At 46.8% G+C, this 16,094-nt stretch overlaps 1 protein-coding gene across 3 annotated transcripts in view; it reads right to left on the bottom strand.

Moving 5' to 3' along the window:
* Positions 1-16,094, bottom strand: part of LOC147108101 (mesoderm induction early response protein 2-like) — a 137,110-nt gene that overhangs the window by 55,529 nt on the left and 65,487 nt on the right. The gene's annotated exons all lie outside the window — the stretch shown is intronic.

Consider the following 16,094-nt stretch of genomic DNA (forward strand, 5'->3'; position numbering starts at 1 on the left):
AATTCTATTTGAACAAATGCCATTTGAAAAAAAAAAGTTAATTATATTATCACGGTTATTATGCTAAGTGACACTATTTCTATAAGCGACTACATTTCATCGTAACATAGGAGTCATGTTTGAGGATACTTTGGCCATTTTTCCACAGAAAGAATTTGAAAAAAAATGTTACTTTTAATTTTAAAAAAAGTATATTCTCAAGTTTAAAAAAAGGCCACTACAACAACAGCAACCTGCATTTATATAGCGCCTTTAACATAGTACAACATCCCAAGACGCTGCACCGAGCCACATAAGGCGATATTAGGACAGGTCAAAGCTTGGTCAAAGTGGCAGGTTTTTAAGAAGCATCTTAAAGGAAGAGAGGGAGGTAGAGTGGTTTAGGGCGGGAATTACAGAGCTTAGGGTCTAAGCAGCTGAAGGCACGGCCGCCAATGGTGGAGTGAAGAAAATTGGGGATGCGCAAGAGGCCAGAATTGGAGGAGCGCAGAGATCTCGGAGGAGATAGGGAGGGGGCGAGGCCATGGAGGGATTTGAAAACAAGGATGAGAATTTTAAAAATCGAGGCTTTTGTTGGACTGCGAGTCAATGTCGGTCAGCCTCGATGAAAGATGGTTAATATGCTACATGGGAGCTGTACTTTCCAGAGATTAAACAAGAAATTGGTTAGCCTGTCGAGATAATAAAACACACCTCACACCCATTGTGTTAGAAAGTTCTTTTATCTCTGTCTGTCTGTGAACAGATGGGAGATTAAGAAATTTTTTAAAAGTTGTCTTTGGAGCACAGGAAGGCTGCACAAGCAGTCAGACTTGTAAACAGAAAGTTGCAAAAGCTTTAGGAATGCTCAAAGTCAGTTAGAGGCATTTTTTCCCCCCAAGTCAAGTAAGACAACCCACTAAGGTGGGTAAGCATGGCATATTTATTTTGCAGTTAATTGTTCTAATTGAATCTAATAGAACTGATGCTCTTGTATATTCGCTTGTGAAATGAAGCATCTTAATGATTCATATCAAGTCTTGCGGCACCAATTGTTTGCTCACTCTGCCTTTGGAAAAAGATTCAAGAACCATTTGTGCAAAAGACACAAATATCCAGTCCAGATCACAAGGGAATGCTGTTGTTACATCCCTGAATTGCACTATCGTCAAGTAGATATGGTGCAAGCAATGTTTCCCCTAATTTTTTTTTTTTTTTTTTTTTTTTTTTTTTTGAGTGGGCGCTCCCTTTAAGAGGCTGCAGTCGTAAAATTTAACATTGGCGGCCGCACAGCTTAGAGGGAACTTTGGGTGCAAGTCAACTCTCATAAAAGTCAGACGCTCAGACTGCTTACGGTAGTGACTGACACTACTGAACTCGAGAAGATAGTTATGGCAGATCACAACCTGTAACAATAGGATTTGTGGTTGTGAAAGAATAAACAAAAACCATACAAGTCCTTGTCTTACAAGGATACCAAGACCATCAAATTTAACTTTAAAAATAAATGTAAATTGTTACTGAAGAGATACTTTTCCCATCAACTTATACCATAAATACCTGCTGCACAGGCAAAATGAGCCGTGCATTGCTAGGTTTAGAGAACACGTGCATAGCATAGGAATTCTTTGCTCGTGTGTAGTCTGCTACCAGGAATTTATTTTTTGATATTTGCTGTGGTCCTGCTGCAGCCTAAAAGAGACAGTAGTGCACCCATTACTGTATTATAGTAAATTTACTGCAGCAATATATCACAATGAGGTAGAAATATTACCCACTTTAGCTGCTGAGAAAAGTTTCAAATAATTTTTCAAAATCCATGGCACTTTCATGCCAGTGACCCTTAAAAGCTCATTTATAGTAACCTGCAGAATGTTCTCAAAAATCTGCTCCCACTTTGGGTATTAAACTAATAAGCCTGTAACAAATACTTTAAAAAATATATTTATTATACTCATTAATGGATCTCTGAAAAATATCAGCCCAAGCATCACTAAGGGGGAAAAATTCAGTTGCTTTGCGCCTCCCATTAGCGCCAATGTGGCGCAAAGCAACTAGCACCCGGGTGCGGCGATGTTTGCGCCACTCGCGAAATTGACCAGACATTTTGCGGCGGCGCTAAACACTACCGCCACGATCTCCTGCGCCCGCAGATCGTGACGTCAGTTGAGTGCGCAACGCCCCGGTAGCACCCCGGACCGGATATTGAGTGGCGCCCCCTGCCTTACTGCCTGCCGCTAGCAACGACAGGTTGAGGGGAACGTTTTGCAGTCGGGAAGGGACTGGGGGAGCGCTATTTAAAGGCGACCGCTTCCTGACTTTTTTTGTCGCCGACATTTTTGCACCATCCATTCTGAGAGAGAAAGAGACTTCTCGACATAGTCAACGCCGTGCGAACGAGTTTTGGGTACTGAGCTGCACTATGCAGGTTCATTTTGATTTGTCCTTCCTTGCATCGATTTAGAAGAGACTATGGGGACTGCACTCTGAGCTCTTTCCCTGGGTCTCTCCATTGTTTTTTTCCCAGCAGAATTGATGTACAGGTCTGTCCAGGCCAAGATTCAAGGCTGCAATGAGCAGGAGATGGAGAGCAAGATCGACCCTCCCCTTTAAGAACTGGCTGGCGCCAGTGTGTCTGTGTTCCAATGCTGACTGACATCACATGAGCTTCGCCAGCGCTCTGAGTTAGTGCCTTGCTCCTCGGCGTTAACGCCTTAAGAGAGGTGTGTAGCGCCTGATTTAGCGCTCCAAACACCTCCAGGGGCGATAGAAGCCAAGTTTGCAGTTGGAGGCGATAATTAGCGCCAGGCGCTAAACTTTGCACCCGGCTGATAACTGCGCCCCAAACGGAGCGATACCAAATTTCTCCCCCTAAATCTTTAATTCCCTGAGGACGCTTAAGATGTATCTAATACTTTAAGCCATTCTCGGTTACATTTTCTAAGAACCCCAATTCCTCATACCTTTTGAAGCATTTTTACTTTAAAAAAAAAATGTTCCTTTTAACCTAAATAACAACAGAAAATGCTGGAAAAACTCAGCAGGCCAGGTAACATCCGTGGAGAGAGAAATAGAGTCAACGTTTCAGGTCAAAACCCTTCGTCAGGACTGAAAAAACACAGGAAATGAAACAGATTAAAAAGCCAGTTTGGGGGCTGGGAAATGGGGATGAGAGAACAAGAGAGAAGTGAAGAGACATTACGAGGTATTCAAAACGAGACGGTGATAGGACTAGTGGAGACAAAAGACGGCTCTAGATGAGGTGTGAAATGCGCTGGCAGAATGACAGACAGCTGCCATGTGGGAGAGAAAAAAAGGGGGAAGGGCACAAAACAAAGGTGTGGATAAAAAATATATAAAAATGTAATAGGGGCCGAGGTTATGATCTGAAATTGTTGAACTAGATATTGAGTCCGGAAGGCTGTAAAGTGCCTAATCAGAAGATGAGGTGCTGTTCCTCGAGCTTACCGTGTTTCCGTGGAACAATGCAAGAGCCCGAGTACGGTGAGGTCTGAGTGGGAATGGGGCAGCGAATTAAAATGACAGGCAACCGGAAGTTCGGGGTCACCCTTACGGACTGAACGGAGGTATTCTGCAAAGCGGTAACCCAATCTGCGTTTGGTCTCCCCAGTGTAGAGGAGACCACATCGTGAGCAGCGAATACAGTATGCTAGATTGCAAGAAATACAAGTAAATCGCTGTTTCACCTGGAAGGGGTGTTTGGGGCCCTGGACAGTGGGAAGGGGGTAGGTATAAGGGCAGCTGTTGCATCTCCTGCGCTTGCACGGGAAGGTGCCGGGCGAAGGGGAAGGGGTGCTGGGGGTGATAGAGGAGTGGACTAGGGTGTCTCGGAGGGAGCGGTCCCTACGGAATGCTGAAAGGGGAGGGGAGGGGAAGATGTGTTTGGTGGTGGGATCACATTGGAGGTGGCGGAAATGGCGGAGGATGATCCGTTGAATGTGGAGGCTGGTGGGGTGAAAGGTGAGGACAAGGGGAACCCTATCGTGGTTCCGGGAGGGGCAGGGGTGAGGGCAGAAGTGCGGGAGATAGAACAGACATGGTCGAGGGCTGTGCCAACCACGGTACAGGGGAATCCTCGGTTGAGGAAAAAGGAAGACATGTCGGAAGCACTGGTGTGGAAGGTGGCATCGTCGGAGCAGATGCAGCGGAGACGGAGAAACTGGGAGAATGGAATAGCGTCCTTACAGGAGGCGGGGTGGGAGGAAGTGTAGTCCAAGTAGCTGTGGGAGTCAGTGGGCTTGTAGTGAATGTTGGTCAATAACCTATCCCCAGAGATGGAGACGGAGAAGTCGAGGAAGGGAAGGGAAGAGTCGGAGATGGACCATGTGAAGGTGAGGGAAGGGTGGAAATTGGAGGCAAAGTGAATGAAATTGTCTAGTTCAGGGCGAGAGCAGGAAACGGCACCGATACAGTCATCAATGTACCGGAAAAAGAGGTGAGGGAGGGGACCCGAGTAGGACTGGAACAAAGAGTGTTCCACTTATCCCACGAAAAGGCAGGCATAGCTAGGACCCATGCGGGTACCCATAGCAACACCTTTGATTTAGAGGAAATGAGTGGAGTCAAAGGAGAAGTTGTTCAATGTGAGAACAAGTTCAGCCAGGCAGAGGAGGGTGGTGGTGGATGGGGACTGGTTGGGCCTCTGTTCAAGGAAGAAGCGGAGTGCCCTCAGGCCATCCTGGTGGGGGATGGAGGAGTAGAGGGCTTGTATGTCCATGGTGAAAAGGAGGCGGTTGGGGCCAAGAAACTGGAAATTGTTAAAGTGGCGGAGGGCGTCAGAAGAGTCGTGGGTGTAGGTGGGAAGAGACTGGACAAGGGGAGAAAAGAGAGAGTCGAGATAGGAAGAGATAAGTTCCATGGGGCAAGAACAGGCTGAAACAATGGGTCTACCAGGGCAGTCCTGTTTGTGGATCTTGGGAATGAGGTAGAAGTGGGCTGTGAGGGGTTGGGGAACTATGAGGTTGGTCGCCACGGGACGAAGATCTCCAGAGGAGATGAGGTCAATGACAGTCTTGGAAACGGTGGTTTGATGTTCAGTAGTGGGGTCATGGTCCAGGTGGAGGTAGGAGGAGGTGTCGGAGAGTTGGCGTTCAGCTTCCGCTAGGTAGAGGTCGGTTCGCCAAACAACAGCACCACCCTTGTCAGCAGGTTTAATGACAATGTCGGGGTTGGATCTGAGAGAATGGAGTGCTGCAAGTTCAGAGGGAGGTAAGTTGGAGTGAGTGAGGGGAGCAGAGAAATGGAGACGGCCGATGTCACGGTGGCAGTTAGCAATGAAAAGATCTAGAGAGGGTAAGAGGCCAGGGGGAGGGGTCCAGGTAGAACGAGAATTCTGAAAGCGGGAGAAAGGGTCAGCCGTGCGGGGGGAAGACTACTGGCCAGAGAAGTGGGCACGGAGATGAAGGCGGCAAAAAAAAGAGCTCAACATCGTGCCGAGCTCGAAATTCATTGAGGTGGGGGCGTAAGGGGATGAAGCTCAGGTCTTTGCTGAGGACTGATCGTTCGGGGTCAGAGAGGGGAAGGTCAGAGGGGATAGTGAAAATGCGGCAGGGGGTGAGATTGGGAGAAGGGGGGTCAGAGGAAAGTGAAGGGGAAGAAGGTTCCGGAGGGGCGTTGGTGTTCAAGAGTTGATGAAGCTTGCGATCCTTGACATCGGAAAGGAAGAAAAAAGTTTTTTGTTGAAGCGTCGGATGAGTCGATGGATAAAATGGAACTGTGGACCCGGACAGCTTTGAGATAGAGTGCGTCGGTGTTAGATCCGTGGTTCAGTGGATAAATAATTACACGGATGCTGTACATAAACAAATAACAGGTCTTTACTGGAGGAGGGTAGTCTCTAGACTGGGGTACAGAGGCATGCGCACAGCTTATATACCGGTGTGGTCACTGCCGCTACTACAGTATACAGGAGCTGTAAAAAGTAGTTCTGACTTAAAGCACATACACTACAATTCCTCCCTTTTTAGATTAATAATACCCCCTTAATATTCAAATAACAATTACATTTTTACATGTACATTCAATAACAAAAGTCCATTTATAGATTCAGTCTTTGGGGCGGCTTCCTGACCCTTTCGGGATAGCGCCTTTCTGGAGGTTCTTGTTCTTGGTGCAGAGGCGATTCTGACCCCCTTTCATCGGGTAGTTCATCGGGTTCCACTGCTACTGGGTCTGAAGTAGATACTACCGGTATGTCGGGTTGATCCCCAGGTACTCGAGACATGGGGTTGACGCATTCCTGTGATGCTAAGATCTGATCGACGTGGTGTCTCACAATGTTCTCCCCAACATCCACTGTGTACATTAATGGCCCCTGCCTTGTACATATCGTTCCGGGTTGCCACTTCCCTGTTCGATAGTCCCGGGCCAAGACAGGTTGCCCTACATTGAAGCTCCTTGTCGGCTTCTCGTTGATGTGCTGGAATTGTTTGTCCTCAACATTTCTTCGCACATTTGGTCTGAGCAAGTCCAGACGAGATCTCAACCTTCGGTTAAAGAACATCATGGCCGGGGTCTGGTTGGTAACTGCATGTGTCGCGTTTCGGTAGGCTAATAAGAAATTGTCCATCTTATGCTGTAGTGGAATTTCCTCGTCGCACATGGCCTTTATCGCCTTCTTAAAGGTTTGTACGAACCTCTCAACCAATCCATTGGTGGCTGGATGATACGGGGCGGATGTGTAATGCCTTACCCCATTCCTTTTCATGAATTTTTGGAACTCGTCGGACACAAACTGTGGTCCATTATCAGAGCAGATCTGCTCTGGCAACCCGTTTCTGGCAAATATGGTCCGTAGGACTGCAATCGTTTTCTCTGTAGTGGTTGAAGACATCTTTATCACCTCAGGCCACTTTGAATGAGCATCCACTGCTATTAAGAACATGGAGTCCATGAATGGACCAGCGAAATCAATGTGCACCCGTTGCCATGGAGAGGAGGGCCACTCCCATGGGTGTAGAGGGGCATGTGGTGGTGCATTTTGGACCTTCTGGCATCCTAAGCAGCTCTTAGTTAGGTCTTCGATTTGTTGATCGATTCCCGGCCACCACACATAAGCCCTAGCTAGGCTTTTCATTTTCACTCCCCCCAGATGACCTTCATGTAGCTCATTGAGCACTCTCTCCCTTAACTTGGGTGGAATCACCACTCTGGATCCACACATCACTGTCCCCTGGCATACTGACAGCTGTTCTCTTCTGGATGAGAATGCTGGCAACAGTGAGTCGCCATGTGTTGGCCATCCCCTCACCGTCAATTCATATACCCGTGACAGCGTCGGATCATTGCGGGTCTCCTTCTCTATATCCGCGTTTGTTACTGGCAATCATTCAATTATTGATGAATAAAATATCTCGATAGGGTCCACTGCTGGTGCTTCCTCCACAGTAGGCAGTGGCAGGCGCGATAGCCCATCAGCGTTCCCATGCTGTCTCGTGCCTTTATATTCTATTTCATATTGATTCGCCCCTAGAAACAGGGACCATCTTTGTAACCGCTGTGCAGTCATTGCTGGCACGCCCTTCTTAGGATTAAAGATGGAGACAAGTGGTTGGTGGTCAGTCAGCAAGGTGAACCTCTGTCCATGCAGATAGTGGTGGAATTTTTTTACTCCCCATACTAGGCTGAGGGCCTCCCTGTCAATCTGGGCGTAGTTGCGCTCGGCTGAGGTTAGTGACCGAGACGCAAAGGCTACTGGCCTCTCCAACCCGTCTGGGAATTTGTGCGACAGCACCGCTCCAATGCCATAGGGTGATGTATCACATGCCAAACGAATTGGTAGTGCTGGGTTGAAATGGGCCAACACCTCTTTTGATGTGATCAATTCTTTACACTTCTGGAAAGCTCGTCTACGTTCGTCATCCCACTTCCATGGTAGCCCTGTTTGCAGTAGGGTGTTCAGCGGGTGTAATACCGTAGACAAATTTGGTAAGAACTTGTGGTAATAGTTTACCAGCCCGAGGAACGACCTCAGTTGTGACACATTTTCCGGTGCTGGAGCCTTGACTACTGCCTCTATCTTGTCAGGGGACTTATGTAACCCCTCTTCATCGATGACGTGGCCGCAATACGAGATCTGTTTCTGGAAAAACTCGCACTTGTGGCGATTAGCTCGTAGCCCATATTCCTTTAATCTGGCGAGCACCTTCTCCAAGTTAGCGAGGTGATCACCGTCATTTTCGCCCGTGACCAAGATGTCGTCCAAATAACACTGGGTCCCTGGAATCCCTTGCAGGACCTGATCCATCGCCCTTTGCCAGATAGCCGGAGCCGAGGCTACTCCAAACACCAGCCGGTTGTATTGATAGAGACCTTTATGGGTGTTGATCGTAAGGTAATGTTTCGAAGCTTCTTCTACCTCCATTTGCAAGTACGCCTGGGCTAGATCAATTTTGGTGAAGCGTTTACCACCAGATAGCGAGGCGAAAATATCCTCAATTCATGGAAGCGGATATTGCACCGTGTGAAGGACTGGGTTCACTGTCACCTTAAAATCCCCACAGATGCGGACCTTCTTTGGTTCCCCAGGCGTATTACTCAACGACCTATTCATTACAGGAACGATGGGTGTAGCCCACTTGCTCCAGTCCACTTTGGACAGTGCTCCTGAACGTTCCAACCCTTCCAGCTCTGCTTCAACCGCTGGTCTGATCGCATAAGGCACTGGTCTGGCCTTCAGAAACTTTGGGCTTGCATTATCCTCTATTTTAATTGTTGCTGTTATTCCTTTTAGTGTTCCTAGTCCCTCCTGGAACACTTCTTTTGCGTCAGTTAGCATTTTTGACAGTCGTCCAGGTGTGACGTCGTCATCCTTTTTGGCCTCCACCTTCAGTGCCTGTATGGAATGCCAATCTAAATGTATCTTCCGGATCCATTCACGTCCTAGCAGTGGTGGTCCTCCATTTGGCAATACATATATATCCATTTTAGGTATTTCCTGACCTTTATATGTCACTTTCACCCTTATTTTTCCTTTGGGGTAGACTTTTTGCCCCGCATACGTCTTCAAGACAATCTCTGTAGCTTTCAAGGGTATGTGTGAAAATAGCCGCTTGTAGTCTCTTTGATTTATGACTGTTAGAGCTGACCCTGTGTCCAATTCCATTTCCACTTGGACTCCGTCTATCTTGAGTGTAACCCAGATAGTCTGGTGATCCTCCATTTTGGTTACATTATATAGTTTCAGACAACCCAGCTCCTTGCTTCCGGAGTCTGTGTCACTTTTCTGTTCGTCTGAACCACTGTCCATCACCTGGTGTAGCTTTTTGTACTTCTCCTGTGGAGATTTCTTACTGTTGGTTTCTTCCCAGACCTGCAGACTCTTGCTATGTGTCCTGCTTTCCCACACTGTCTGCACACTTGGTCCTTGAACCAACAATCTTTCTGGTCATGTGTTGTTCTGCCGCAGCGATAGCACTTCCCTGTTCCATAGGTCATTTCGTTGGTGCCATATTCTTGCGGTCTCCGTTGTATCTCTACAGCGCCCCTTGCGGCTGCTTCGTGTGATACTGCCTTACTGAAAGCTTTGTCCAGCGTAAGGTCCTTTTCTGATAGAAGCCGTTTCTGGGTTCCTTCACTTTGTAGCCCACACACAAACTTGTCTGCTAGTCCCGCTCCAAACTGGCAGTATTTCGATAGCTTGCGTAGTTCCGTTAGGTACTCAGCATTACTTTCGTCTTTGTGTTGGTTCCTTTTATGGAACTTAAATCGTTCTGCTATCAGCAGCGGTGTGGGGTTTAAGTGGTCCTGTAGGATTTCTACTATGCTTTCAAAATTCTTGTTTACTGGCTTCTCTGGGGTTATTAGATTTCGCAGTAACCCATAAGTTTTTGCACCCATGGAATTTAACAGAACCAGTGCTTTATTAGCATCTGGCACTTCATTCGCCCTGCAGTACACCTCAATATGTTCCACATATGTCGCCCAATCTTCGACTTCATTGTCGAACGTAGAGATACTGCCACTCTTCGGCATCCTTGGTTGTGCATTAACTATCACCAATGGCGCCTCCCGCGCTTCCCCTTCTTCTCCGCTGGCACAAAATGGCGTCTCCCGCGCTTTCCTTCCTTCCCGCACTCGCCCGTCTTCTCCGCTGCGGCTTCGCAAAGTGGCGTCTCCTGCGCTCTTCCTTCTTCTCCGCGGCTCAATGGCGCCTCCCGCGCTCTCCCTGCTTTTCCGCGGCTCAATGGCGTCTCCCGCGCTCTCCCTGCTTTTCCGCGGCTCAATGGCGTCTCCCGCGCTCTCCCTGCTTCTCCGCGGCTCGATGGCGTCTCCCCTTGCTTCGCCCCGCCGACCCTGATCAGCCCGTGATCCCTGGCTGTGCTCTGCGCGTTCTTCTCTTGATAGTTGTCGACGCCGCTCAGTCTAGAACCCGGCTGTTTCTTACCCTCTCTCTCTCCGGTTTGCAGTATTTTTCCTCGACGCCGCTCGGTGATCAACCCCCGGCTGCGCCCTGCTCTCTTCACCCTCTTTCTTACCCCGTCGACGCTGCCCGGCTCTCTCTCTCTGCCGTCGGTCGGCTCCAGCCGCCGCTGCTCGGGAAGGGTCTGCTCTGGACCTGTCGTTGGTCTCTTACTGCTCGTTGTGGCTGGGGAACCAAGCCCGGCTCTCCACAGCCTCCCCAGCGAAGTTGGATCTCTGCCTGACTGCTGGGCGGTTGCTCGCGGTCGACGCCCGTGTTCCTGGACTCGACTATTTTTTTTAATTTTTAATTTTATGTTGCAGGTAGATTCGCATCAACACTCGTCGCCACTGTTAGATCCGTGGTTCAGTGGATAAATAATTACACGGATGCTGTACATAAACAAATAACAGGTCTTTACTGGAGGAGGGTAATCTCTAGACTGGGGTACAGAGGCATGTGCACAGCTTATATACCGGTGTGGTCACTGCCGGTACTACAGTATACAGGAGCTGTAAAAAGTAGTTCTGACTTAAAGCACATACACTAGTGTCGGTGCTGCTGAAGAGAGAGGTCGAGAGTGTTCATGTGGCGCCGCATGGCGTGGAGCGTGGATCTCAAGATGTGGCGAGAGCAGTAGTTCGAGGAACGATGAATATCTTGGAGGTTCCTTTTAACCTCCTGTGATCCAAGTTTTGACATACCTATTTCTAAAAATTAGGAACAGCATGGCCTGGATTTTGAAGGAATAATAACGGTGAGGCTATCAGCGCTCACTGTTAGTAAGGAGTAAATCAGACACCACTTCCGGCATCCACACATGCGCAGTTAAACACAGAAATCAGGAAGTTGCTGTCGAGTAGTCCTGCTCCTCCACAAGCTTCGCTACACCCGTACCGCGCCGAGACACTTGGGATTCACATACATGCAACAACATGAAGTTGAGGTACTTACCCACTAGAGGCCCACTAAACATGCCAGAAAAGGTTAGGGCTTGTCCATTCAAGTTCATTTTTAACGGCATGGTAAGTTTTAATTATTGCCAAACAAACTTTCTGGCACTGAAAATTTACTTTTACAAGTATGGAATCTCATCCCTTCAGATTTTAATTATTGTTGGAGAGTTTAAAAAATTACTTTTTCTGTCTATTATCTCTCTCTGTTAATCTCATCTTTCTTTCCCTCTTTTTATTTCATTTTCTGCACATGATTTTACATTGAATTAAATATTCTAACTTATACGCCCTGGTTTAGACTCTGTGTGGCTCAGTAAGGATTCTTCAATCTGATTGGTTGAGGAGACAGGCCACTGCTTTCCCTGTTCGCAGAGGTCCCAGATCCCCTAGAAGATGCCGCGCTGTTTCGGCTCTCTAATTACCGTAAATCGTAGTAAATTACCGTAAAAGCCCACAGGAGCTGTGGGCAAGTGTATGTGAAATGAACAGCAAGCGTTATTTGTTCGCCGCTAACCGCAAAATCCTGGCCATTATATTTTCTTTCCTCATCCTGAATAATAGCCGTAAATATTTTTCTTTTCTATTTTGAAGGGACTGGGGGATTTGGTGTTGGGGAAATTGATGGGATTGAAGGCCGATAAATCCCCAGGGCCTGATAATCTACATCCTAGGGTACTTAAGGAAGTGGCCCCAGAAATAGTAGATGCATTGCTGATCATCTTCCAACATTCAATGGAATCTGGAACAGTACCCATGGATTGGAGGGTAGCTAATGTTACCCCACTATTCAAAAAAGGTGGTAGAGAGAAAACGAGGAATTACAGACCGGTAAGCCTGACATCGGTAGTGGGGAAAATGCTAGAGTCCATTATAAAAGATGTAATAGCAGAGCACTTGGAAAACAGTGACAGGATCGGACAAAGTCAACATGGATTTACAAACGGTAAATCGTGCTTGACTAATCTACTGGAATTTTTTGAGGATGTAACTAGTAAAATAGATAAGGGAGAACCAGTGGATGTGGTGTATTTGGACTTTCAGAAGGCTTTTGATAAGGTCCCACATAAGAGATTAGCGTGTAAAGTTAAGGCACATGGGATTGGGGGCAAGGTATTGACTTGGATAGAGAACTGGTTGGCAGATAGAAAGCAAAGAGTTGGAATAAACGGGTCTTTTTCAGAGTGGCAGGCAGTGACTAGTGTGGTACCGCAGGGATCGGTCCTTGGACCCCAGCTATTCACAATATATAGACAAGGGAACTAGATGTAATATCTCCAAATTTGCAGACGACACAAAGCTGGGTGGGCATGTGTGCTGTGAGGAGGGTGCCGAGAAACTACAGGATGATTTGGACAGGTTGGGTGATTGGGCAGAAGCATGGCAGATGCAATAGAATGTGGATAAGTGTGAGGTTATCCACTTTGGTGTCAAAAACAGGAAGGCAGATTATTATCTGAATGGCAATAGATTGGGAGAAGGGGAAGTGCAACGAGACCTGGGTGTCCTTGTGCACCAGTCGCTGAAGGTAAGCATGAAGGTGCAGCAGGCAGTTAAGAAGGCAAATGGTATGTTGGCCTTCATAGCGAGAGGGTTTGAGTACAGGAACAAGGATGTCTTGCTGCAGTTGTACAGGGCCTTGGTGAGACCACATCTTGAGTATTGTGTGCAGTTTTGGTCGCCTTATCTGAGGAAGGATATTCTTGCCATGGAAGGACTTCAGAGAAGATTCACCAGGCCGATACCTGGGATAGCAGGAATGACGTACGAGGGGAGATTGGGTCGATTGGGCTTGTACTCGCTAGAGTTTAGAAGAATGAGAGGGGATCTCATTGAAACTTATAAAATTCTGGCAGAACTGGACAGACTAGATGCAGGGAGGATGTTCCCGATGGTCGGGGAATCCAGAACCAGGGGTCACAGTCTAAGGATAAGGGGTAGGCCTTTTAGGACAGAAATGAGGAGGAATTTCTTCACCCAGAGAGTGGTGAACCTGTGGAATTCTCTACCACAGAAGGCAGTAGAGGACAATTCAGTAAATATATTCAAGAAGGAGTTGGATATATTTCTTAAGGTTAAAGGGATCAAGGGGTATGGGGAGAAAGCAGGGACCGGGTACTGAACTTGGATGATCAGCCATGATCGCATTTAATGGCGGGAGCAGGCTCGAGGGGCCGAATGGCCTACTCCTGCTCCTATCTTCTATGTTTCTATGTTTCTATCCCACAAGTTGAGTGAACAAATTAGGGACAATTGGGAGAATGGGATGAAAATACAGAGCAAATTCACTGAGTTAGGGATGGTTTCCTCACACAACAATAAATATTGACCAAGAGTCTTCAAAATTTGAATATTGAAATTTCTGTACCATTAAATTTTTGCCAGTAGTTTTGACAAAAATATCAAATCTAATAAATCAATGGTCATCAACCTCCTGGTTACTAACCAATTCTGGTAAATGGCTAAACACAAATCCACTGCAGCTTCTGCTCCAATAGCTTGCCTCATATGTTGTGTGAGGAAACCACCCCTAACTCTCTGAATTTGCTCTGTATTTTCATCCCACTCTTCCAATTGTCCCTGATTTGTCCACTCAACTTGTGGGATGTTGAAATCTCATGGATAGTACATGATGTTCCACACTCCTCCTTTCTGGTTTAGAGCTCCCTGTTCACCTTTTGTTGGTGGCCTACAGCAGTTCGGGGTTAATTTTCATTACTCATTACCGATGAGTAATTTTCCACCCTTACAATTACTTTGTTCTAACCTTTGTTTCAACTTTAATTCTCTTTTGCTGCATCCACCCTTTCTGCAGCTGCCATGTCATAACTCAGCAATAAAGCCAGTCCCAACTCAGCAATAAAGCCAGTCCCAACTTCTGTGTAGATCTGTTCCATAGATGTACAACATGGAAAAAGGCCATTTGGCCTAACCAGTCTGTGTTGGTGTTTATCCTCGACATGAGCAGTAGTTTTAATCCCACGTGCTTGTGCAGTTTCCATATCCCCTTTTCCTCTTTCCTTCAATTCCCCATCCAACATATTCTTAAATGGCCTCTGCTTCAATCAGTAATTCTGGTAGTGCATTCCATAGCCTCACAATCCTGTACAAAAAAAGTCATCCCTTCTCTTACATTTAATGCTGTATCTATGTCCCTTTGTTCAAGATCCCTCAAGCTCTGGAGCTAGTTTTTTCAATCTACTGTATAACATCTCTTCATAACAGTAAACACTTCTATCAAATAACTCAATAGTCTCTACTGTTCTAAAAGTAAAGGCCCAATTTCTGAAGTCTTTCTTTGTATTTGTATTTCCTCATACCAGGCAGCATCTTAGTCAACCTGTGCTTTATTTTCTCTATTGTCTCAATATCCTTCCTATATTGTGGACCCCAAAACTGCAGACAGTACTCCAACCATGGTCTTACTAAGGTTTTGTGTAGATTTACCATTATATCACAACTTTTATCATCTAAATCTCTTGCAATAAAACCTAGTATTCCATTAGCTTTTTTTATGGCCTTAAGTGCTGTTTTTAATGTTTTGTAAACCTAAACCTCCAATACCCTCTGCTCTTCCACATAACACAGCCAACCCCCATTCAAAGTACAGGTTGAGCGTCCAAAATCCGAAATTCTGGAATCCGGACGATTGGTGGCAGGGTTGTCTGGAATCCGTAAAATGTTCCGGAATCCAGACACCCTGTCAAACCGCAACCTGGGCCCAGGAATTTCCGGGCTCGGAACGTGTTTCTGATGTCCGAAGTCCGGAAACGCCCGAGCCCAGGTTGCGATATTTCCGGACATCAGAAACACATTCTGAAGTCCGGAAAAACACGAAAGCCGGCTCGGCCTCAGTCCCAAGGTTGCCGGATTCGGGACGCTCAACCTGTATAATTATTACTTTTACATTTCCCCCCCCCCCACACCTTTCTTCCACCCCTCGCACCCCCACATCCCCCCCCGCCACCCAAACAGCTTTTTGGGGTACAATTTAACAGGTTCATGTGTGAGCCTAAACAGTCAGTTTTGGCAGGCTATCCAGCCATGGGCAAAGGAGCCATCACAGTCAAGATCAATCCTATCATTATTCAATATTCTCGTGTCCTTTCCAGTAGAGGTCAGTAGACAGCAGTCGCGAAGAGGGAAGTTGGCTGATTTTTCTCCACTTAGCCCAGGGGCATTTAGGTCAATTGTGATGCACCTACTGGCATCCCAGTTGAGATTAGTTAACTCAGCATTAAAGCAGAGATTTTCCGATCTGTATAACTCAGCTGCACACTGTGTCAATGCTATAAATGGAACTTGCCAGTGTTATCAAGAGACAGCAAAAGTGGGAAGAGAAAAGGGCAATGAAAATGAAACAATAAAGCAAAGAACATAAAACAATGGAAAGATTGTGGCAAGAATAAGGAAGAAGCAGGTTTAAAAAAAACACAACCCAATACAAAGGGAGTAAATTAAGGGTAGGACATGGCGGGGCAGCTCGGCAGTGTGGAGTGCTCCTCCTGTGCTATGTGGGAAGTCAGGGACACTTTCGGTGTCCAGGGCGAACACATGTGTAGGAAGTGTCTTCAGCTGCAGCAACTCGAATTCCACGTTTCGGAGCTGGAGTCACTGTGGAGCATCCGCGAAGCTGAGATCTTTGTGGATAGCACATTTAACGAGGTGGTCACACCGCAGGTAAAGAGTGCACAGGCAGACAGGAAATGGGTGACCGCCAGACAGAGTAAAAGAACTAGGAA

The sequence above is a fragment of the Somniosus microcephalus genome, chromosome 13 (genome assembly GCF_052327205.1).
Source record: "Somniosus microcephalus isolate GS21.2 chromosome 13, FLI_Smic_1.0, whole genome shotgun sequence".
NCBI classification, from domain to species: domain Eukaryota; kingdom Metazoa; phylum Chordata; class Chondrichthyes; order Squaliformes; family Somniosidae; genus Somniosus; species Somniosus microcephalus.